This window comes from Plecotus auritus (assembly GCF_963455305.1).
Source record: "Plecotus auritus genome assembly, chromosome: 10".
Classification (NCBI taxonomy): Eukaryota; Metazoa; Chordata; class Mammalia; order Chiroptera; family Vespertilionidae; genus Plecotus; species Plecotus auritus.
In genome coordinates this window covers 22,300,919-22,325,282 of record NC_137785.1, presented here as the reverse complement: position 1 = coordinate 22,325,282, position 24,364 = coordinate 22,300,919, and the positions used below count along the sequence as shown (strand labels likewise).

At 41.4% G+C, this 24,364-nt stretch overlaps 1 protein-coding gene across 3 annotated transcripts in view; it reads right to left on the bottom strand.

Annotated features, from left to right (window-relative positions):
• The window catches only part of CDH13 (cadherin 13), a gene marked incomplete at its 3' end in the record, with an annotated part of 1,096,460 nt that overhangs the window by 822,573 nt on the left and 249,523 nt on the right, over positions 1–24,364 (bottom strand). The gene's annotated exons all lie outside the window — the stretch shown is intronic.

The window sequence follows — 24,364 nt, the reverse complement described above, 5'->3', positions numbered from 1 at the left end:
GAGCATGCTAACACTGTTTCTCAAAGTTCCCCTTAAGGATTATGGTCCAGTGACTCCCATTGGTAACCATCTAACTAGCACAAGCTTCACCAACTAGTTGCCTTTGCTTCCCTGTCTTAAGCCCTTACAACTCCACCTGTGTCTCCTTCATCTCCCAAGTAAGCTAACTGCCCTACACCCCGTCAGGGTCTGCTCCAGGATGCCCCAAGTAATAAGCTAATCCTCTGTGCTCCCTCCTCTCCATCCACACCTACTTCATCACACCAGGCTCTTTCCAACTCCAGTGTCTGGTGCTTGTTTTACATGCTCTACTGGTCTTGGCAGCACAGTCTGCTTCAACCGGGTCCCCCTAACTGCCTCACGGACCTATTCACAGGTGGCTCTACTGGCTAAGGCCTGGACTTCCACCCTGTCCCCTTATTACAACCCTGGGGTGGGGGTGGGAGCAGGCGTCAGGCCCGGGGTTGGGAAAGAGAAGCTCTAAGTGCAGTGGGTCAGGGCACAGTGTGGGCTGGAAGAACATACGCCCCCTCTAGGTACCTGCGGATGTCCTGACTAACCAGCAGCACATGTCTGCAAGAAAATCACAGGTCCATACCTTTCTCCCTCTCTTTAGACCTACTACCTGCCCTTTGCCCGAGGGCGGAGGGGTGGAGGAGGGAGGAGGGTTCTGGGGGGAGGGGGGCTTACCTGTGATTTACTTTGTATCAGAAAACACTTTTTAGACAATTTTAAAGTCCATTTTAAAGTTTGGGTTGCATTTCTACTGAGGTGTTGTTATTGTTGTTGTTGTTGTTTTAATTATTATTAAAGCAGCATTTACTCAGAGAGCCTCATTCACTAACACAAATAATGAGCTCACCCGGCCCCACCCATAATTTTATGCATTTTTAATTAAGACTAAACACAGATTTTACAATGTTTAGACAAAAAGTATTTGAAGAGACACACTTTTTAGGCACTACTATCCTTAAATGCATCAGTAGAAGAGACAAATTATATTGGTTTCTTCCTCCCAGGGACCAACGAAGTATCTCTAGCTAAGAGTATTTTAATTAAACTGTGTACTTCCATATTAATCACTCACCTCATTTAAGAAATTTCTTTACCTAGCAGAGGATTTTACACTAGATTGAGAGACCCCAGCTATATGAGAACACATCATCCTATTTGCATTCATTCATGCATTAATTTTGTAATTGTCTGAACTCCACTTACATGTTGTGGAGACCCATAAAGGTTTTAGCATTGAGCAGAAAATTTTAATTTAGCTGGATCAAATTTAGTTTCTTCCATGTGTGACAGAGGGCTCCAGTAATATCAATCCCCCACCTTGTTGAGTTTACTAAATAGTTAAAAAATAAGACAAACATGTGAAAAGTGACATACTAACACTAGCTCTGCCTCTGTAAGTCTCAAAGAAGGGACACAGACAAGGAATGGGAGGAGAGAGTGGACTGGAGATTTGGAGAAAAGAAGAGTGAAGAAAAGTTGCTCTTCCCGCAGGTAACCATGGTGATGGCAGGAGGGGACTGCTCAGGAGAGGGCAGGAACAGCTGTCAAATTAGACCAATGAGAATTAGGGTGCTCTGAGGGCTTTGCAATGAGGGTTGGATGGGGCCATGGTCAGATAATAAATCACTTGCATTTTAGCTTCAGGAGGACGGCCTGGAAGTCCAAGGTGACTGGACAAGGCCAGGCACTGAAGCTGAGGCTCCAGGACATCAGCTGGTAGGCAGCTCACAGCAGGCAGATGGTGAGGATCTTGGGGAATTTGGTGGCAAAAGGATTCTGGGCCAGGAGCTAAGGCATCCTGGGCTTGGGATGAGTGGATGAGCAGCACTCAGGCCCTACAGGTGATGTATGACAGTGAGAGAGGAGGCTGAGAGGAGGACAGCACCCTCTGAATGTCCACATTTACCAGGTGCCATCTGCGTCAAGGTGTGTGAGCACTGCCCCTCTATGAAACCTTAGAGCATCTCTATTATACATCTGGGGGTTAGCCCATTTAATCCTGGCCATCATGCTGTGGGGTGGATACTATTACTCTCCCAATTTTACAGATGGAAACATAGAGTCAGAGAGGAGGAAGGATTCATCCAGGGTTGTACTAGGAGCAATAGACAACATCAAGGTTCAGATTTCAGCCTCTGCAGAGCCCCCCTCCCTGTGACTTTGTCCTAAAAGAGGTGATATCAAGCCCAGCCGCTGTGGCTCAGTGGTTGAGAATCGACCTATGAACCAGGAGGTCATGGTTCCATTCCTGGTCAGGGCACATGCCAGAGTTGTGGGCTTAATTCCCTGTAGGGGGTATTCAGGAGGTAGCTGATGGATGATTCTCATCACTAATGTTTCTATCTATCTCTCTCCCTCTCTCTTCCTCTTTGAAATCAATAAAAACATTTTTTAAAGAGGTGATGCCAGGATGATCTGGATCAGGGAGCCATTGCAATTTTGTGATGAGGGTAGAGGCATGATGCAAATAAAGTGATAAATATCGTCATACTCAGCTGAATTGACAAACTTTCCTAACTCTTCGTTTTCCTCTTTTGGCAGATGTTTATTTTTCACACAAACCACATTATGCCTCACACCTCGAAGAAATGTGTGAATGAATGAAAATTGTAAAGACTAGCAGTTCTCATGGAAGCTATGGAATTCAGTTATAGATTCTCCAAATTCTGTTTTGGCTCTGACCTTCATATGCTTCTCATGACATGGAATCTCAGGTTCCCTCACCCTGGGCGCTATAGCCCAAAAGTGATGGGGCTATCTTTGTCCTGCAGCTGGGCTGAGTCTTGCATCTACGTCAACCTTAGCATCTTTACTGCAGACTTCTGGTGGAGAGCTTGCCAGCCAGGAAAACAACACACACACACACACACACACACACACACACACACACACACACACCACACACATCCACTTGCTGCCCTACTAGCTACACAGTTCAGATCTAAATAAACTGATCTATTAGAAAGTCTGCAGCATCCTTGGCCCTCAGGTAGAAATGAACACCCTCACTGTGCTCTGAAGAAGAATATAAGGCGTTGGAAATCCCATTCTCTAATTCAGTATCTCCCAAACCAAAAGGTAATCCTTTTATACAGTGTGAATCATACTAGAAATGTGCAGAGAGAAATAACAATATCACATGATCACCAATAAGCACCAGCAAACACCCACATGGCCTGTTTAGTGGATTGAGACTCGGAGCCCGGGAGCCTTCTTATAGGACAGAACACATTTTCCAGTAGGCATTAGCCTTGAGATTAGAGTTTAATGAAACAATCACTAACACTGGAGGCTTGGGCCAAAGAACCGACAGACTCCAGGGAGCTCCTGGTTTGTCTGGGGAAGACATTTATCTAACAAACCATGAATAAATAATAGGAAGGAGCCTAAAGTCAAGAGATGCAGAGAAGCCAAGGGACAAAAGGTAGGGAATGGATATATAAAAAGATGCTTTAAAAGCAATTTAATGTTTTGACTTTGCAGTAGACATTTATTTCTGGGGAAATGCTGTCATCTGTGCAGAGAGAAGCAGGCACAGGGCGCTCATTGCTGAGTGTCAGGCAGAACAGGTTGGGTTATGCAGTGATAACAAAGAACTCTGATGTCTCTGTGACTGAACAATAAGGATTTATTTCTTGTCTATGCCCCGTGTCCATGGAAGTTAGCGGCAGGATTCTAGTGGTCATAGACACCCCAATAACCCAGGTAACCAAGATGATAGTGTCTTATGAGATGTAAGAAGAGAGGACTAGAGAATTGAGCACTAACAATGATATGCTTTGGCCTGAAAGTGACACAGGTCACTTCCACACACATTTCAGGGGTCAGATCCAGTGACATGATGATGGCTAACATTAAAAAGGCAGGAAATATAATCTCTTATGGCCAGGAAGTAAAAAAGAACCAGATAGTGGTGAACATGAATACTTCTACCGCATGTGTAGTGGTAAAAATTGAGAATAAATGCCTATCTCCTCATATGTACATCATGTGTAAAACCATCCATTTGAAAGAATATTATGCAACAGTTAAAAAGGACTTGAAAAATTTAAATGCAAATTGCAGAAAACATCGCAGAGTAGTATCATAAACTGCTGTATCATAAACTTCTATGCATCAATGTCCTTACATATGTATATCTAAATATCCAGAAAAAGCTCTGGAAGGATGTCCATCAAACTAATAATGGTGGTTACCTTTATGAGAGGAATATGATTACAGGGAGAAAAAGAGGACCTCTTTTTTTCTGAATTATTTTAAAATAAAAATGAACCCATATAGAGTCTCGAAACTTCCTTTTTAAAAATGTTTTAAAAAGGGCATTTATCTGTTGCCCATGGCTGATGGTTAGGTAGCGCTTATGCTAACCTGGGGTTCATCACAGCAAAGTGCAATTTAACCCCTACATGCTGCACCAGCCATGCATTGAGCAACCCTGCCCATGTGGGAGGAGCTTTCAGTACCAGCTGGGTTCTACTTGGTCTTGCATCTGGCACTTGCTGGACAATTTTTGAAATGTTGATTCCAGGGAAAGGCACCTTGTCTCTCAAGTTCTCTCTACTTATTGCCCTGAGCACCCATGGGGTAATATACTGGGGAATGTCAAGGTTCCAGATGTCTTTTTGTGCCTTCCTCATTTCACAACTGTCCTATCTTCTTCCCATCCCTAATTGCTCTTTCTCAGGATTCTTCTCTAGTCTGAAGATAATGTGATCCAATAGAATCATGGATCCAATAAACCCAACAGATATATTATTTCCCCCAAATAGTGTATTGTTTTAAATTAAGCAAAGCATACAATTTTCTAGAAGGGTATTAGAGAGAAGCACTGGTGCATTTCAGACACAGGGCAAGCCAGTGAGGAAATGGTGAGTGGCTGGATTGATGCTCTCCTGCAGAAGAGGCTGTGCCCATGATGGATCCTCTAATCTTACTGTAGATCTGGCTTCAGGTACAAACAGAGGTAGTAATTTTATAGGCTTAAATTATGAAAAGTAACTTGGAACATCCATACAATGGAATGTTATCCAGCTATGAAAAAGAAATGAGCTATAAAGCCATAGTAAGATATGAAAGAATCTTAAATGCATATTTCTTTGTGAAAGAAGCCATGCTGAAAAGGCTACATACTATATGACTATGACTATACCACATTTTGGAGAGGAGAAAACTAGGACGGCTGTAAGAAAATCAGTAATTTCCAGGGGAAAGGGAGAAAAATGGGTGAAGCATAGGGGATTTTTAAGGCAGTGAAACGGATCTGTATTTACCATAAGATGGATACATGCCATTATGCATTTATTCAAACCCATAGAATGTGTAACACCAAGAGTAAGACCTAAAGTGAACTATGGACTTTAGTTAATAATAATGTATTGATATTGCTTTATCAATTGTAACAAATGTGCCATACTAATGTAAAATGTTAATAATAGAGGAAGCATGAGTAGGAGAGTAGGAATATATGGGACCTCTGTATTATTTGCTTGATATCCTGTATACTTAAATCTGCTCTAAAAATTAAAGTTATTAATTTTAAAAATTTGAAGGATTTAATTTTTTTAAAAAAGGAATTCAGAACACTCAGACCATGGTTTGAATTAAAAGACAAACTATCTCTACTTTGAGGGGAAAATACCTAAAATGCTCTTTAAAGATGGGACTGAAGCAGGTCCCCATGCAGACCTGCTGTGGCAGGAAGAGCTGAAAACCGAATCTTGATGGGGGGGATGGACCCCTCCTCACACACTGACCCAGAGGTGGCTGATCTGGGCTCTTCCTCTACTTGGAAACAGAAAATCCATAGGAGGCAGCACAGATGTTGTCATGGCTTTGACCTCACCATGAACTTTCTTTTACAGTTTTGCAAATTGCAAATTGTTTGCTTTTCAGCAATGTTTTGTTTTTCCCTTTCCAAAGAAAAATAGACTGCTGGCTTCTGTCTCCCATCCCTGCTAGTAATAGAGAGATGGGTGGACACTTCATAGCAGAGGCAAGGCTCAGACTCAGCTGGGGTATAATTTGGAAGAATTTACTGCATCTCTATAAACACTGGCTCTTGGTCAATTCAATAAATTGATTATGATTAAAGAGAGGTTTGTGAGTCCCTAGGGATGCTAAGGAAGTTCTCTGAGACCTTGTGAGGAGCAAAGGGGGTGGTCACAGGTAACTCTGGGTTTTGCCTCCTCCTCCCAACACATACCTGTGTGTGCTTTGTTCTGTTTTATTTTCTGGACTAAATTGTGATGAAAATTCCTTTCAAAGAAAGGGTTCCACTCAACTAGGTGATTGTCAGATATGCTTTCTGTTTCTGAAATTCTACATTTTAGATTAAGTTACTGAGTAGACCCACTGACGGATCTTGGGAGGAAACTTCTACTGAAAACTATACTAGGTTGAGTATATCCCCCAAATCCATGCCCATCCAGAAACTCAGAAGGTGGCCTTATCTGGAAATAGATCTTTGCAGATGTAGTTACTTTAATATAAGGTCATACTGGATTAGGGTGGGCCCTACATCTAATGCCTGGTGTCCTTATAAAAAGAGGAGAGACACACAACACAGAGCAGAGAAGAAGCCAAGAGGTTATTCACTTGAATTCACTAGAGAGGTGGCTTCCAGGGGTCCTCAAACTTTTTAAACAGGGGGCCAGTTCACTGTCCTTCAGACCGTTGGAGGGCTGGACTATAGTTTAAAAAAAAAAACTATGAACAAATTCCTATGCACACTGCAGGCCCGGGACGAGTCAGCTGCTAAGCAGGACAGGCAGCGGCACCCGGTGGGCCGGATAAATGTCCTTGGCGGGCCGCATGTGGCCCGTGGGCCATAGTTTGAGGACCCCTGGATCCGAACCGAGATGTGGGTGAAGTATGAAAAAATGCCTGCTGGACTTCACAGACTTAGTTTAGAGAAGTAAAATTCTCAGTAAGGTATTATAGTAACCATATGTTGAAATGATAATATTTTAGATATACTGGACTAAAGTACATCATTAAAATTAATTTCACCTCATTCTTTTAGCTTTTTAAATGTGGCTACTAGGAAATTTAAACTTATGTGTTTTACATTATATTTGTATCAGACCGCACTGCTCTAAAAGATACATGGTCTTGTGACTTTGAGCAGGTTTGCATATGTCTCTTGGCCTTCCTTCTGTCTTCTTTTGAAAAGTGTCTATTTAGATCAGTTGCCCATTTTTTCATTTGGTTGTTTATCTTTTTGTTAAGCTGCATGAGTTCCCTGTAAATGTTGGAGATTAAACCCTTATCGTTGATATCATTGGCAAATATGTTCTCCCATGCAGTGGGCTTTCTTGTTGTTTTATTGATGGTCTCCTTTGCTGTGCAAAAGCTTTTTATTTTGATTTAGTCCCATTTGTTTATTTTCTCTTTAGTTTCCATTGCCCTAGGAGCTGTATCAGTGAAGAAATTGCTTCGGCATATGTCAGAGATTTTTCTGGCTGTGGATTCCTTTAGTATTTTTATGGTTTCTTGTCATATGTTTAAGTCCTTGATCCATTTTGAGTTTATTTTTGTGTATGGTGTAAGTTGGTGGTCTACTTTCATTTTTTTTTGCATGTATCTGTTCAATTTTCCCAACACCATTAATTGAAGAGACTGTCTTGACTCCATTGTATGTTCATACCTCCTTTGTCAAATATTAATTGAGCATAGTGATTTGGGTCAATTCCTGGGTTCTCTATTCTATTCCATTGATTTATATGTCTGTTCTTGTGCCAGTACCAGGAAGTTTTGAGAACAGTGGCTTTGTAATATAGCTTGAAATCTGGTATTGAGATCCCACCTACTTTGTTCTTCTTTCTCAGAATTGCTGTGGCTATTTGGGGTCTTTTTTTATTCCAGATGAATTTTTGGAGAGTTCTTTTTAGGTCTGTGAAATATGCCGCTGGTATTTTAATAGGGAGTGCATTGAATCTATAGATTGCTTTGGGTAGTATAGACATTTTAATGATGTTGATTCTCCCAATCCATGAACATGGTATGTTCTTCCATCTGTTTACCTCTTCCTCTATCTCTTTTTTCAGTGTCGTGTAGTTTAACTCATATAGGTCTTTTACCTCCTTAGTTAAGTTTATTCCTAGGTAAATCCTACTTGGTCATGGTTTATGATCTTTCTGATGTACTGCTGGATCCAATTTGCTAGAATTTTGTTGAGGATTTTGGCATCTATGTTCATGAGGGATATTGGCCTGTAATTCTCTTTCATTGTGTTGTCTTTATCTGGTTTTGGTATTAGGGTGATGCGGAGAAAAAGGAACCCTTGTGCACTGCTGGTGGGAATGCAGACTGGTGCAGCCACTGTGGAGAACAGTATGGAGTTTCCTCAAAAAACTAAAAATGGAACTCCCATTTGACCCAGTGATCCCACTTCTAGGGCTATATCCCAAGAAACTAGAAACACGAATCAGAAAGGATATATGCACCCCTATGTTCATAGCAGCACAATACACCATAGCTAAGATTTGGAAACAGCCTAAGTGCCCATCGGCAGATGAGTGGATTAAAAAACTGTGGTACATCTACACAATGGAATACTACGCTGTGGTAAAAAAGAAGGAGTTCTTACCATTTGCAACAACATGGATGGAGATGGACAGCATTATGCTAAGTGAAATAAGCCAGGCCGAGAAAGATAAATATCACAGGATCTCACTCATTTGTGGAATATAATGAACAACATAAACTGATGAACAAAAACAGATCCAGAGACAGAGAAACATCAATCAGAACTTCAAACGTCAGGGAAGGTAGGGGAGGGTGGGGGTAAGGAGGAGAGATCAACCAAAGGTCTTATATGCATGCATATAAGCCTAATCAATGGACACAGACAACAGGGGGGTGGGGGCATGAATGGGAGATGGGGGTAATAGGGGAATAAGGACACATATGTAATACCTTAATCAATAAAGAAATTTTAAAAAAAGTTAAAAAAATAAATAAATAAGTGCAAAAAAAGATACATGGTCTCTGATATCTTTTCTTTAGTCACTATTGTGAACATTTTTGTGCAAGAAGTTCTAATTTTCTTTTACAAGTATTTTTTTAAATATGTATAAGAATTCTCACACACAGAGGATTCATTTTGTAACATTCTATTTTTTTTCTTATGGTAAACTTTCCTTAAAAATAACTGTCAGATTAAAAAAAAATGTTTCTTTTAAGTGTTTAGATATATTATTATTTTTTAAATATATATTTTATTGATTTTTTACAGAGAGGAAGGGAGAGGGATAGAGAGTTAGAAACATCGATGAGAGAGAAACATCGATCAGCTGCCTCCTGCACACCCCCTACTGGGGATGTGCCCGCAACCAAGGTACATGCCCTTGACCGGAATCGAACCTGGGACCCTTCAGTCCCCAGGCCGATGCTCTATCCACTGAGCCAAACCGGTCAGGGCTTTAGATATAGTATGAAATGCTTTGTGACTTTGGTAGGCCTAGTATCATCACTGGTAAAATAAGTAGGTCTAGAGACGATCCATAGAACAGTGGTTGTCAGCCTCTTCCTTTTCAAAATAATGGGTGATTCTGGGAAACTGCCATCAGTTTAAGCAGTTCCCTGGGCTAATGTGCTGCTTCTGCTTCTTCCCACTTCCCCTGGAGAACCATTGCTATTCGTTTCACAGACTTAGTGAGAAATTTCTAGGGAAAAGTCAAAGTGCAGTGGTTAGAGCCAAAGCCTATGGGATGTTGGAGTCATGGAGGAAGCCCAAGTTCATCTAGACCAAACGCTGTGCTTCCTCAAGGGACTTATGGCCCATAAGGGAATTATAGCCCAATGGACTTATATGTTGGATATAAGCCTAACTAATGGACACAGATAGTAGGGTGGTGAGGGCATGTGCTGGGGGCTGGGAGCAGCTGGGGAGAGGTCAATGGAGGGAAAAGGAGACATATATAATATTTTAAACAGTAAAGAATTAAAAAAAAAAGAAGTAATGGACTGCTTGTCAAGTCCCCAGCTGGTCAGGAACAGGAGGCTGGCTCTGGTAAATACTGACTAGTTAAACAAGCTTCCTGGTGCATCATGCTGTGACAGGAGGAGAGGCTGAGTGACACAGAACTGACTGCAGAGCATGATTACTCATCCATATGTAGCTCCCTCCTCCTAGACCACACCATCCTATTCTGTCTTAATTTACCACAAAGTGTAAAAGGACAAAGGATCTGGAGGGCTGTGAATTAATGAGGATGTCTAGGAAAAAACTCCCAATTTAAGTTCAAAGTCATCACTTCAACCTCTCTTCAGAGAGAAGATTCAATAGAAAGCTACTTGCAATGGCTTTGGGTGCCAAAATGCTCTGAAGTCCCAGAATTTCCAAAAACATTTACAATTGCTTCTGAGCCTGCTAATGTGGTAGATGAGTCATAATGTTCTCTTCTGTTTAGACCTGAGGCGAATCAGGGTTAGATAAAGTCAAGATTGACATAGGTCTGTGTTTATTAGGAAAGATGCCAAGTTATATCTAGTTGTTTTTTCCTTTATATTTCACTCTAAATTGCTTGCTACCTTTTGAAATATCATAATTAGCACCAGCTAATATGTGTGCTTCAATATTTTAATGACAGGTTATAATTTTAATGGAAAAAAAGCAGTTTAGAAGAAAACCACAGAATCCTGAGACTTCCAGGAGAGTAGAGGACAGAGAGTGACCAGGCTTTGGAGGAGACAGAACTCACAGCCAGGGCCCAAGTCTGATTTGCCTCTTCCTACCCAAACTTCAGTGTTCAGGAATCTGTATAACCTCTCCAAACCTCAATGTTCTCATGTATGACACATAGCTAATAAACCTGCCTCATTAAGATGCTTAAGGGTTATCCCAGGAGAGGCCAATGGGGGGAAAAGGAGACATATATAATACTTTAAACAGTAAAGAATTTAGTGTTTAACCCCAAACTATAAAGCCCCAAACACTGTAAAGGTCCATTCTCTTTTCCCTGTGTGCACTGCCCCCTAAAGTGAGAGAAAACATGTTGAGTCTGGGGTCCAGGGCAACTGAACTCTGAGAAGCATTATCCAGAGGTTATCAGGACTAGGAAACCAGAATCATCCAAAGGATGAGGTGAGGGCTCAAGTACCATGGATGAACGGGAAGGTGTGGAAGGGTGTGTAGCTGGAAGGCTCAGAATCAGGGAGGAACTAGATGGAAGGAATAGCTGAGGACAAAGCTCAGAGACCATGACCCAGTGTTCCTACTTCATATGCTGGCCAGTCCACTGGGGACAGGAAGAGCATTGGAAAGCCCTTCATAGGGCCAAACACTCACTAAGTCGCTTCTGACCCCAGGTAGGGCAGTCCCAGATGGGTGGTGACTTATACTTCTCAGGTCTGGAAACTAATGAGTCAATAGAGTGTCCCTGTAAACTCAGTATAACCAAGGTGCCCAGTACCACTGCTATTGAGGATGCCACATATGAGTTATTGTCTGCTGTGGGTTATCCTATTAATAATTGAGATGGAGGCTTGAGAACTGGTTTCACCACTTACTGCTCATGTGATTTAAATTCTCTAAGTCCCAGTCACTTTGTCCATAGAATGAGCCCCCTACCCATTATGTTCCTTTAGGGTTGCTACCAAGGTTAAAAGAAATAATGGATGAAATATGCAGACACAGTGCCTGGACTAGAAAAAGTTCTCAATGGTTGTTAATCACAAAGATGAAAATAATTATGTTGATTCCATCTTTTGTAGCTTCTCAAAGACCCATCAATTTGTTCAGACTCCAGACTTCTCACTGTTATGTATTTCTTTCTTTCTTTCTTCCTTCCTTCCTTCCTTCCTTTCTTTCTTTCTTTCTTTCTTTCTTTCTTTCTTTCTTTCTTTCTTTCTTTTTTTTTTTTTTTTGGTCTTTTTTGTTAATCCTCACCTGAGGATATTTTTTCCATTGAATTTTAAACAGAGTGGAAGGGATGGGTAGAGATAAAGAGAGAGAAACATCTATGTGAGAGAGACACATTGATTGGTTGCCTCCTGCACATGCCCCATCGGGGCCAGGGATTGAGCCTGCAACCAAGGTACATGCCCTTGATCAGAATCAAATCCGGGACCCTTTAGTCAGCAGGTGAATGCTCTATCCACTGAGCCAAACCAGCTAGGGCTCACTGTTAAGTATTTCAAAACCTGCTGTAGCTAGCTCACCCTCTTCCTACAAAGCAAACTAAGAAAGACAGTCTATGTTTTGAAAGAATATATAGATGGAAATAAAAAAGGTCAAACAAGGTGGTCTTAAATAGAGAACTCTACATGAAAGACTCCAAAGGCAGAAAAACTAAATCAATTAATGAATAAACAGTGAATGAATGCCAACACAGTATGGCATCTCGTCAGCAAAAATGAAGATGGCACTGATTAATGGGTAGGTGAAGGTATAGGGAACCAAACAAAGAAGCATATGAGGAAAGGGGGAAGTGAGAGGTTAAGAAGCTAAACAGATTCCAGGTGAAATGAGTAAATAAATCCCAAGGAAAGAATGAAGATGAGAATTAATCAGGAGTGTGCTGAGCCGTGGCACTGCCAGGCACAATCAGAGGTCTTCTTAATTGCTTGTCAAAGACCAATGCATCCTGTGGCAAAATTATCCTCAACTAATGCTGGGACTTCCCCCACCCCAACATGGCTTCATTTATCATGATTAAAAAACAAGTCAAAATTGATTTCTGTTTATTTTATAAAGCAAGTCCTAGGGGAACCCTTCTTCCCAATAGGTTTGATCATTTTAAACTTAGAAGGGGAATACCCTCGGAACATGTTTTATTGGTTTAGAAGGTTAAGGCACATAAATATGTAAAGTCTGTGGGTGTTATGAAAAATGGCAGTCAAACCTTCACAAATCACCTCATATTCATCAACACAAGCCTTTTATATTTCTTTCCTACGTTAAAATGGGCAAATTAGAGACAATTTCTTTCCTAGTTTAATATGGGCAAAATGGCCCAAGCTTTGGACTCAGATGCCTGTTTGATTCTTAGCACTCTGTCACCCAATAGCTGTGTGGCTTTGGGCAAGTCACTAAAATAGATCTCTGAGATTTAGCTAAGGGAAAATGACGTTGCTAATACATCTCAGATTTTCTGGGAAGATTAGGGGTCCAGTGCATGAAAAATATTGGCACAGAAAACCTGCTATCTTAGCCTATTACCATCATCCTAGAGAAAACACAAGGTCAGCTTGCCCTCAGCTCTGCTCCCTGGCTACCCAAGAACCTCCTTTATTCATTTACACACACACACACACACACACACACACACACACACACACACACTCACGAAAATCCTCTCTGTTCCAGCAACATTTTGTTTATCAGGTAAATCATATTTGAAGGACTGCAAGGAGATTCCTAATTTGGGAACTTGCATTGCTTACAAACAAGCTATGACAAGAACAATGAGACAATGCCAGCAGAAGGTCAAAAGCATCCTTTCCTCCTGTACAGACATTTTACTCCCCAAACAGATTCCAGAGACCAAGCTCTCTTTCTGAAAGTATAATCACGACAAAAAACAATGTCAAAATACATCTTGGCCCATATGAAACCATCTTATGAGGGGGCATTAATGTGATCTCCAAGTACCTAGAGATTCCCTGCAGCTTGCTGGGCTGCCTGATCATTCTCAGATGCATTTCCTTGATCTGAAAAGGCCCTATTCCTGGGATTTAGTGTTTAGGACTTTCCTGTTCCTTTTGGTTTATGCTTAATCCTCACAATTAATTCCAAGCCTCCTGCCTGGGGAAGTTTCTGTCATAGAATTTCTTGACATTTACCCAGCCAGAAAGGAAGTGATTGATGCTTTCCTCACTCTTCTGTACCAAAGCTGAACGGCTGGGCAGAAATATCACCTGCCTCAGCACCAGCCTCTTCTAGGCTCACCTCTTGACCCATCTTCTTGATGTCATCCCTCACGTCTCCTGGGGACATTGCTCAATCAATTACCCTCGCTTTCTCTCCTATCTTCAATCACTTCCTCTCCACTGGCTACTTCCCAGTAGCTTACAAATATGTTTAAGGCTTATTTATTCTGGGAAACTAAAAAAACAGAAGTCTTTTCAATTCTACCCACCTCTGAAGTTATTTCCCTATCTCTTACCTTTCCAAGGCAGCTGAGCTTTTTGATAGAGTTCACTCTCTATCTGTCTTCTCTATTTCATTGCTGGTATACTCCTCGAACCAGGGCAAACGGCCTTGCAGCCTCATCAATTCGCTGAAACTCTTGCAGTAATGATCATCAATATCCAAGTAAAACTCAGCTGCAGAGTTTATCCTGCTTGGCCTGTCTGTGGTATTTTATTTATTCTTATGGTCACTCACTTATTCACCTTCTCCATGTGGTGAGCACCCAGCCAGCCATGCTTTCAATAAGCATGTGTCTGCCCTCCTGGTTTTTACTACTCATCAGGAATAGGGATATCGGTGAGGGTGGTGAGTACTATGAAAAGGGGAAGTGCTGTGGAATTGGGCCACCTTCAGAACTGATCTGAGAGTAAGAGAAGGGTTTTTTTTTCTTTTTTCTGATGGCATTGGCATTTAAGTGGAATTTAAGAATTCATGATCTGAAAGGGACTCAGAGGGAATGGCAGGCATATAGGCACTGGGGTGGGAAAGAACATGACATGTTTGGGAAAGTGAACACAGGGCAATGTTTCTGGGTGTGAAAAACAGGGAGAGAGAGAGAGAGAGAGAGAGAGAGAGAGAGAAGTGTGAGATGGGGCAGGAGAGGTAGGGAAGGCCAATGGCTTAGAGTCCCAGCCATGGGCAAACTACGGCCCGCGGGCCGGATCCGGCTGTTCTATCCGGTTCTCTTGCTCTCCCCTCTGCTCCTTTACTTTGAATTTATATTAGTTCACACAAACACTCCATCCATGCTTTTGTTCCGGCCCTCCAGTCCAGTTTAAAAACCCATTGTGGCCCTCGAGTCAAAAAGTTTGCCCACCCCTGGAGACCATATGGATAGGTTTTGATCTTTAATCTCAAGACAACAAGGAACACTGATGACACTTCTGCCATGGTAATCACTTGTAATTGGTAATACACCCATCACCTAGAATGTCAGGTTCTAGGATAGAGTGGGACCAATAAGAACAAAAAAAGAGAAATCTCACTAATTCTCAATTCTACTTATGCTGAAAGCAGAACAATTCATTTTGTTTTCTTTAAAGGAGGAGATTGTGGGTTCACATTTTTGCTACCAAGTTTGCTGTGATGTCATAAGAAATATATATTTGGCTTTTGCCCTGTTCCTGACACAGAGCTCTTAAATCCCATGGAATTTTCTGGGTGACAGAAGCATCTTCATTATCAGTGAGGTAACTATTGGTGGGTTCCGGGATAGCTTCAGAATGGGGCTGGTCACCAGAAAGACCCAGTCATGATTAAAAACGTGTCACATACAAGCCAGTAGATATCCTCCTTGGAGGAGAGAACAGTTTGAGATTGAGTTAATAACAGATCAATCTACATAATGAAGCCTCCATAAAAATTCTTAAAGTATGGGGCTTGAAGAGCTTCCATATTGGTGAACACATCCATGTGCTGGGAGGGTGACATACCCCAACTCCATGGGGACAGCAGCTCCTGTGTCCAAGTCCCTTCCAGACCTCACCCTATGCATCTCTTCATCTGTATCCATGACAATACCCCTATTATAAACCAGTAAGTGAAAGTGAAGCACTTCCCTGAGTTCTGTGAGCCATTATAGCAAATTATCAAGCCTGAGATATAGCCAAGTCAGATAAAAGTAGGTAACCTGGGGCCCCAAGATGTGTGATTGGCATCTAAAGTGAGGATAGCCCTTTGAAACTTGGCTCTTAACTTGTGGGGTCTCTGATAACTCTGCATAGTTAGTGTAAGAATGAATTAAACTATAAGACACCCAGTTATATTCAGAGAGTTGTGAAATTGCTTGGTGTGAAAACCCCCATTCATTTGGTATCAGAAGTGTGAGTAGAGAAATAGTTTTCTACTATATATGTTCACACCTAATGAGTCAGTTGAGATAAGAATGCAGAAATGTCCCATTGCATGACTATCAATTGATGTGAAAATGTTATCAATAAACTATAAGGTCAAACCCACACATACATTTCACCACACAAACACACACACACACACACACACACACACACACGTGCTACCCACCTGCAGGCATCACCTCATTTATCCCTGAGCTCCTAAATTAGGGCTCATACTAGATAATAAAGTAGGATATTTGTTATCATTAAATAAATATGAAACTGGGCTTTAGATAATGTAAGAATTCCGAAAGTTAAGTGCCATTTTATGGTATCTTTCAATTTAGAAGTGCATTGCAGATAAAACATGGCTTTGCTGTAAACAATTGATGTATTGTGTTGTTAAGATCAATGAATTATTAAAAGGGTAATCTTTTAAACACCAAGAAATTGTCTTCCTGTTTAAGGGCCATGGGTAAATGCATTACACATACAAATTCACCATTGTGTTGGCTGTAATTTATACAAACTCCAAAGTACCCACCTGACATCAGAGAGACTTGATCCTCCTTTTACCCATTCAGTTAATGTGAGCCCCTATGTACTAAGCATAGAAGAAGGGAGGGGTCCCTCCAACAGCACTCTCCTCCATTCCTATCAGGGACTGCCTCAGCTGCAGAGAGCCACCTTACCCAAGGATTCCCCCTTCCCCCAGGCAGCCCATGTCCAAATACTAATTAAAGGCAAGGGCATTCTTTAATAAACAAGCAATTTAATAAATAAACACACTAAACTGTAGCTTAGAATCTGCTTCCAAGGGAACCCAACTGAGGCAACAGACTCATCCAGAATCCTAGCCCCAAATTACTGGAAACAGCTTTTGTCTTCATTCCTCCACACTTTTGTCCATTCAAAAGAAACATTTCAGGACAGAAGGGATTGGCATGAAATATTCAAAGTGATGAAACACAAGGATCTAAAACCAAGGCTATCAAAACTATCATTTAAATTTAAAGGTGAAATAAAGAACTTGCCAGACAAGAAAAACATAAAGGAGTTTGTTACCACCAAACCAGTATCATGTCAGGACTGTCATTCCCCACTTATCCATTGGACAAAATCTAATCCCTTCATCAAGGTCTAGTTCATGTGTGCCACCTCTGTCACCATTCCTCACAGTCATTTGCTCCTTGCTATGCTCTCAGAGCCCCATGCACTTTAGAGTACTTATCTGTGCTGTTCAATACACCAGCACTGTTCGAGAAAATTAGACTCTGAGCCACATGTACATTTCAAATTGTCTCAATATCCACATTAAAAAAGTAAAAAGAAACATGTGGGGTTAGTTTTAATAATATATTTTATTTAACTTTATATAACTCAAAATTATAATTTTCATATGTGACAATGTAAAAACTATTCATGAGATTTATCTTTTATAGTTATTTTCCATACTAACTCTGAAACCCAGTGTGTATTTGCTATTCACAATACATCTCCCTTGAGCCCACAAGTGCTTAAAGCCCTGTGCAGCTTCCTGAATTGGACTTTGTAGATGGTGAGTGCTTCAAAAACATAAAGTTTAAGTGAGCCCAATAAATTCTTAAAATGTAAATATTTTAAAAATAAAATGTAAAAGATGCTACTGAAAAAACAAGACTTAGTTCATGGATTGGTATGCAAAGATATTTGATAAGTGTTTGCTGAGTGAATGAATGACTGGCCAATAATGAATGAAGGAAGGAAGGAATGATCAATATAAATTCATGAATGCACATCTTAGTCATTTCACCTAAGCCTGGGACTCATTCTTATACCCTGGATCCTTGCTGTTTTCAGGACACGCCTCTGCAGGGCAATGCATCTGTATCTACTATCCATTAATACTATATAGCATTAACAGCTAAATTTTAGAAGACAGAGACCTGGCATGTCATAGCTTCTGAGCTTGGGCAAGTTACTTAACCTATTGGAACCTCATTTTCCAAAGGTGCCTAAGAAATGGGTATGGATAAAAATGGTATCCAGGGTTGCTATGTGAAACAAATAAGGCATTGCAGGCAAATGACTTTGAACATAATAGATGCTAAAAAAGCAGTTAACAAAAAGCAAAAAGTGAGGCTGAAAAGATGATGAAGAGGCAGGTATAAACATAACATGAGGGGTATTCTTTCCTTCATTCATGCATTCATTCTTCATTCACTGAATACTTTGTGTACACCTCTGTGTGGCCAAGATCTCTAACTGAAGGGAGAGTATTGATCAACAACCCCAGCAGATGCTCATGAAGTCCACTGCCACTTTTTTTGCCAAAACCATTCTTCCACATGCTGCTCCCACCCAGTTACTGAGTTAAACAGGATACCAAGGCAGTGTCATTACTGGGGAATTCATGATTTTGGTGGCTTTGGCCCAAGATCTATCTCCCTGACAGCCTTGTTGAACTTCCTTAGAACTGAACAACGATCTTAGGTGCTTCCGGCCCATCTTTCTTCCTTCCCTCTCTCCTTTACTCGAGGTCAGATGTGCATCTTGATCTGACGGCTCTCCTAGCCTCCTGGCTCCTTCCTCATTTTCTCTCCCAGGCATTTCCGCTAAGAAATTTCTTGCAGTTTCCCCATGTCTTGGTGTCTGCTTTACAGAGGACCCAACCTCACTGTGCCTGGCACTGTTATAGAAAGTGCTTCAAATACACCAGGGAACAAGGAAGATATGCCTGTGCCAAAACCGGTTTGGCTCAGTGGATAGAGCGTCGGCCTGCGGACTGAAGGGTCCCGGGTTCGATTCCGGTCTAGGGCATGTACCTTAGTTGCGGGCACATCCCCAGTGGGAGGTGTGCAGGAGGCAGCTGATCGATGTTTCTCTCTCATTGATGTTTCTAGCTCTCTATCCCTCTTCCTTCCTTTCTGTAAAATATCAATAAAATATATTAAAAAAATAAAAAGAAAGATATGCCTGCTGCTTTCCATGAAACCTTTGTCCATGTAGGGAAACAGATCATAAACAAATAAATAAGATAACATCAAACTGTGAAGTGTGATGTAAAGACAATAATACAGGGTGATGACATGAGGTAATCAGGGAAGGGCTCCTAGGAGGTGATATCTGAGCTGGGACCTGAATGACAAGAAAGCTCCAGACATGCAAAGATTTGGAGCAGAACAACAACAACATGCTAAGGCCCTGGGGCAGTAAGAAATTCTGATGTGCTCATAAAATAGAAGGAAGAACCAGTGAGGCTGGGTCTTAGAGAAGGAAGCAAAGACTGGTTGGAAGTAAAACAGAAAAATGGGGAGGAATCTGATTATTAAGGGGATGCTAAGGAGTTTGGGTTTGAGCCTAATTATGATGGGAAAAAGTAATGTTAAGCCAGAAAGTGAAGTGTGTGTGTGTGTGTGTGTGTTATAATATCACAAACAGGTAAATCCATAGAGACAGAAAACAGTATTGATGGTTGCCAGGGGCTGGAGGTAGAGAGTTTAGAGACTAAGTATGGGGTATGCCTGACTAAGTATGGGGTTTTCTTTTGGGTTGAAGAAAAGTTTTTAAACTAGACAGAGGTGCTGGTTGTACAACATTGTGAATAGGTCTATTTGGGAATGGTGTCTGGCTGCTCTATGCAGCCTGGATTATGGTCGAGCAGGAAGTCCAGATGGAGGTTACTGAAGTGGTGGTATCTGGGTGGGGCAGAATTATATGACTTGGATCCAGGTGAGGCAGTAGGGGGAAGGTGGCTCTTGGAATCAGGACCCTGGAGCAATAATAGGTGGAAAGAAGATAGGTGTGCTCAGGAAGCAGTGGTGAGTGTAATTGAAGTCCACCGGAAGCCTATGTAGCCAGACCCCAGCTTGCTGAGGGGTGGCATGCTATGGCCCAATGACTAAAGGCCACCTGCATCCTGAAAGACACAGGGCCTTACTTCCTGGGATCCTGCCTAGAGAGATCGGGAATGGTCCAGACCTGGCAAGTATATCCAACCCAATCCTATATAATAAAGAGGTAATATGCAAATTGACCATCATGCACTCACAAAGAAGGCTGCCTACAACCAGGCTGGCAGAGGGATTAGTGAGGGACAACCAAACGACAGAACAAGCAGGCTGTGTGGGGTGACCAGGCCAGCAGGGGGTTTAGTGAGGGACAATCAAACGACTGAACAAGCAGGCTGCATGGGGCGACCAGGCCGGCAGGCAGGTGAGCGATTAGGAGCCAGCAGTCCAGGATTGTGAGAGGGATGTCCGACTGCCAGTGGATGTCTGACTGCTGGTTTAGGCCCAATCGGCCTAAACTGGCAGTCGGACATCCCCCGAGGGATCCCGGATTTGAGAGGGTGCAGGCTGGGCTGAGGGGATCCCCCCCCCTTGCACAGATTTTGTGCACTGGGCCTCTAGTTCTAAAATAAAAAGGTTGATTTTCCTGTGTGTCAAACAGAAAGCCATTTCCTCACCCTGTAAATACGTGATATATTACATTTCCCCAAGTATTACCATCTTAGTCCATTTAGCACTATAACAAATATTATAGACCAGAGGGCTTAGATAACAAACATTTATTTCATACTAGAGGCCTGGTGCACAAAAATCCGTGCACTGAGGGAGGGGGTGTCCCTCAGCCCAGCCTGCACCCTCTCGCAGTCCGGGTCCCCTCAGGTGATGTCCAACTGACAGGAGCAGGCCTAAGCTGGCAGTCGGACATCCCTCTGGCAGTGGGGAGTGGGCCTAAGCCATTAGTCGGACATCCTTAGTGTTGCTGCGGAGGCCAGAGAGGCTCCCGCCACTGCCACTGTGCTGGCCAGCCAAGCGGCACTCCCCCTGTGGAAGCACACTAACCACCAGGGGGCAGCTCCTGCGTTGAGTGTCTGCCTCCTGGTGGTCAGTGCACATCACAGCGACCGGTCATTCCTGGCCGTTCCTCCCATTAGGGTCAATTTGCATATCACCCTTTTATTATATAGGATAGTTTGGAATGCTGGAAAATCCACAATCAAGGTGCCAGTAAATTTGGTGCCTGGTGAGAACGAGTTCTACTTTCTTGCTGTGTCTTCACATGGCACAGAGAGAGATCATCTCCCTGGAGCCTATTCTTTTAGAAGAGCATTAATCCCATTATAAGAGCCTCACTTTCATGACCTAATTACCTCCTAAAGGCCCCATTTCCAAATACCGCCACACTGACAATGATGCTGCAACACATGAATTTGGGGGAATACAAACATTCAATTCCTAGCAATTACCCACAGGGAGAATGTGTGCTTTATCATAAATGAATCACATTGGTACATTACCAATGATTACACATCCATGGCTGATTCCATCAACATTCTAACTTCATTTTCTTTGGAGTCACTTCATTTTGGAATGAAGGTTTAGCATGGTATTAATATCACTTGCTATTTCTTAGGCCATATTAAAATTCCCTGGATCTATTTTTGCTTTCCTCCCATTTTAAGCCACATCTGTCAAAACCACTGATGCCAACATATATGTATTTGTGTGATTTTGTCACACATTAAAAACAGACTTTTCCTTCAGATATCTAATTGGCTCTAGTGATTGTGAGATTTATCTCTTTGGGTCTGCTTGTTTGTTTTCAATCTATGATGACTAATTTATAGGGAACTCAGAGATTGAGATTGTCCACAATTAGAGCTGCAATGACTTTGACGTCTGGTTTTATTTTTCCCCCTTTTCATTCATTGAGGGCACATTTCTTAGACAATTGCCAGGCAAGTATATAGTAAAGTTACTGTTCATAGCTCACAAATTTTACAAACTTTGTCTTGGAGAGCCAAATGCAGAAATGTGTTGAGCAACTGCTCTATTAAGTTCAATATCTGTGAAAAATAATTATCGTATTTGACACTCGTGTAAAATGCCAACATTCTAAATTAGAAGAGCTGAAGGGTTACTTGATCCAAATTCCCAGAATTGCCTGAATGCTTTTAGTAATTTGGAAAACTCAGTCAACATATTGTTGAATTAAAAATAAAACTGCACTGAGCATTTCAATTAGTTATTTTCCTAGTTATTTTTAATTAAATACTAAACGACAGAACAATTTGTAGTGGCTTTGTTATATTTTTTAAGACATCCCACCCCAAACTCTCTTTGGGTATGTAATAAAGTAATGAGACAATGATTTGTACACTGGAATTACTGTTTTCCCCTTCAAAATAGACATCTAGTCATGTGACTCATTTACTCTTACCAGATTTATTTGCCAAAAATATTTACTTATCAAAAATATTTTGGTCTCTTTTATGAGAACTGTGTTCAGAGGAGACAACACAACCCCTTTAAGTAAACGTTATGAAGAAACAATCTTTCTTCACGGAAAGTGAATTTGATTTTTGGAGATGGCCAAATGTCATCCAGAACCAATCTTGATGAATAAGCAGGGTGAGACCAGGGTGCATGGGTGGGCATACATATGTGCTGCATATATGAGAGAAAGTAATATATGTAATAATAATAACAGCTAACTCTTATTGATACTTTCTGTGCCTGCCACTGTTCTCAGCATTATATGTGAATTAATTCATGTAATCTTCATAAGAACCTTGACAGGAAATAATATTATAACCCTCCTTTTACAGAAGAGGAAACTGAAGCACAGAGAGGTTAACTAACTTACACAAGGTCACAGAGCTTTGAACTGATAGTTATGAATGAGGAGTCAAAACTTTAACCATAGTAGTGCTCTCAGACCCTTACTTTCTGCATCTGTATGATAGGAACAACATTTCAAGGTTGAGTAAAGCTTTAAGAAACATTCAAGTGCTTTCATTCTTGCTAGCTGATGATAGGAGCTTGTATTTTAAAATCACTTCATTCTTAAGTGCATGGCTATTTTGCTTAATTATATGGGAATTTAAAGTGTGGCCTGTTCATCAAGTGAGGACCCGTGGTCTACTCATCCGTGGTCACTGGTATTCACAACAACATGCAATGCTCTGTAGCTACTGCTTCTACTAAGACAGTATTTTCTGATTTTTTAAAAAATAACATGTATCTGACAAGTGCATGAGCAGGTAGAGGAACAATGGAAACTTGTGGACAACCGAAGGCATATGACCAATGGATTTAGTATTTTCAACAATGTGTTGAGTTCCTATTATACCATCATCAGGGAAATCTCAGATGAATGCAGAACAGTTCTTGAATCTTAGTCTTTGAGAGGCACCCACAGCTCTAAAACATGATTTTTCCAAAGTGTGCTCTTTACTCTCTTACCTTCTAAAGGCACTGAGAGATTTTTTTTAAGGAAAAAGAGTGGGACATCCTGACTTCTACAAAATCAGATTTTTTTCTTGGAGGATATCTATGATATACAGGAAATGGAGAGTCTCCAAGAGAGTTCAGAAAACAGACTTTCCAAGTAAGTTCCAGCATGGACTCATTTCACTCAGAGCTGCTGCTGGGATGGGGTGCAGAGAGCCATGCTGGCTGTTGCGGGGGTGGAGGCAGTATAAAGTGAGCACTGAGATACATACTAAAATAATTGAACACAAGTTATAAAAAGCCCTCCTCCATGACTTACCATCATAGTCACTTGAACTTACTGGGCTTCAGAAGCCTACCTCCAAATGGAGATAAGGACATTTTCCCTGCCAGGTTTATAGCTTCTGTGAAGACTAAGTAGGACAATAAATGCAAGTTTGAATTGTAAACTCCACCTTAAGAATGCTATTTATTTCACTCTTTGTAAGAGCAATTTAATCTATTGATGATTCCATGGCTGAGACCTCAGATTCCAATGGGGTACTGGATGAGCTGAACTCAGAGAGCCCAACTCAGTTATTTATTTCCAACTCTGGCAAAGACACAATAAAGAAAGGGGTTTGAGATGGTCATTAAGTCCCAGACCTTCCAATGAGACTGAGGATCAAACTCAACGGTCCTTTCTGAAGAGGCTCGGTCTGGTCTTCCTGGCCTGTGCAATGGCCCATCACAGATGATGGCAGCTCTGGACAGGTCTTGGTAAAGATCTCCTGCCCCGAGCATCTCTTTTGGACCAGGCTCTGAGCTCACTACTTGACCACACTAACTGTGATCCCTCTTGGTCTATCTAAATCAAGATTCTGGGAAAAGATCCTCTGTGCCTGAATTCAGCATCAAGAATCATGAAGATGGGTGACTTATTGGAAATGTATTGAGATGCAAATGCTTTGTATTTTGGAGCCAGTGTAATTAGATATAGCATTGAATCTGTGGAGTATGAAAAATAAAAAGAAGAAGAAGAAGAAGAAGAAGAAGAAGAAGAAGAAGAAGAAGAAGAAGAAGAAGAAGAAGAAGAAGAAGAAGGAGAAGAAGGGAAAGTACACCTAAGTACTAGGAGGCAGAATTCCAAAATGCATTTATGTTGTAAATCAATTTCCCAT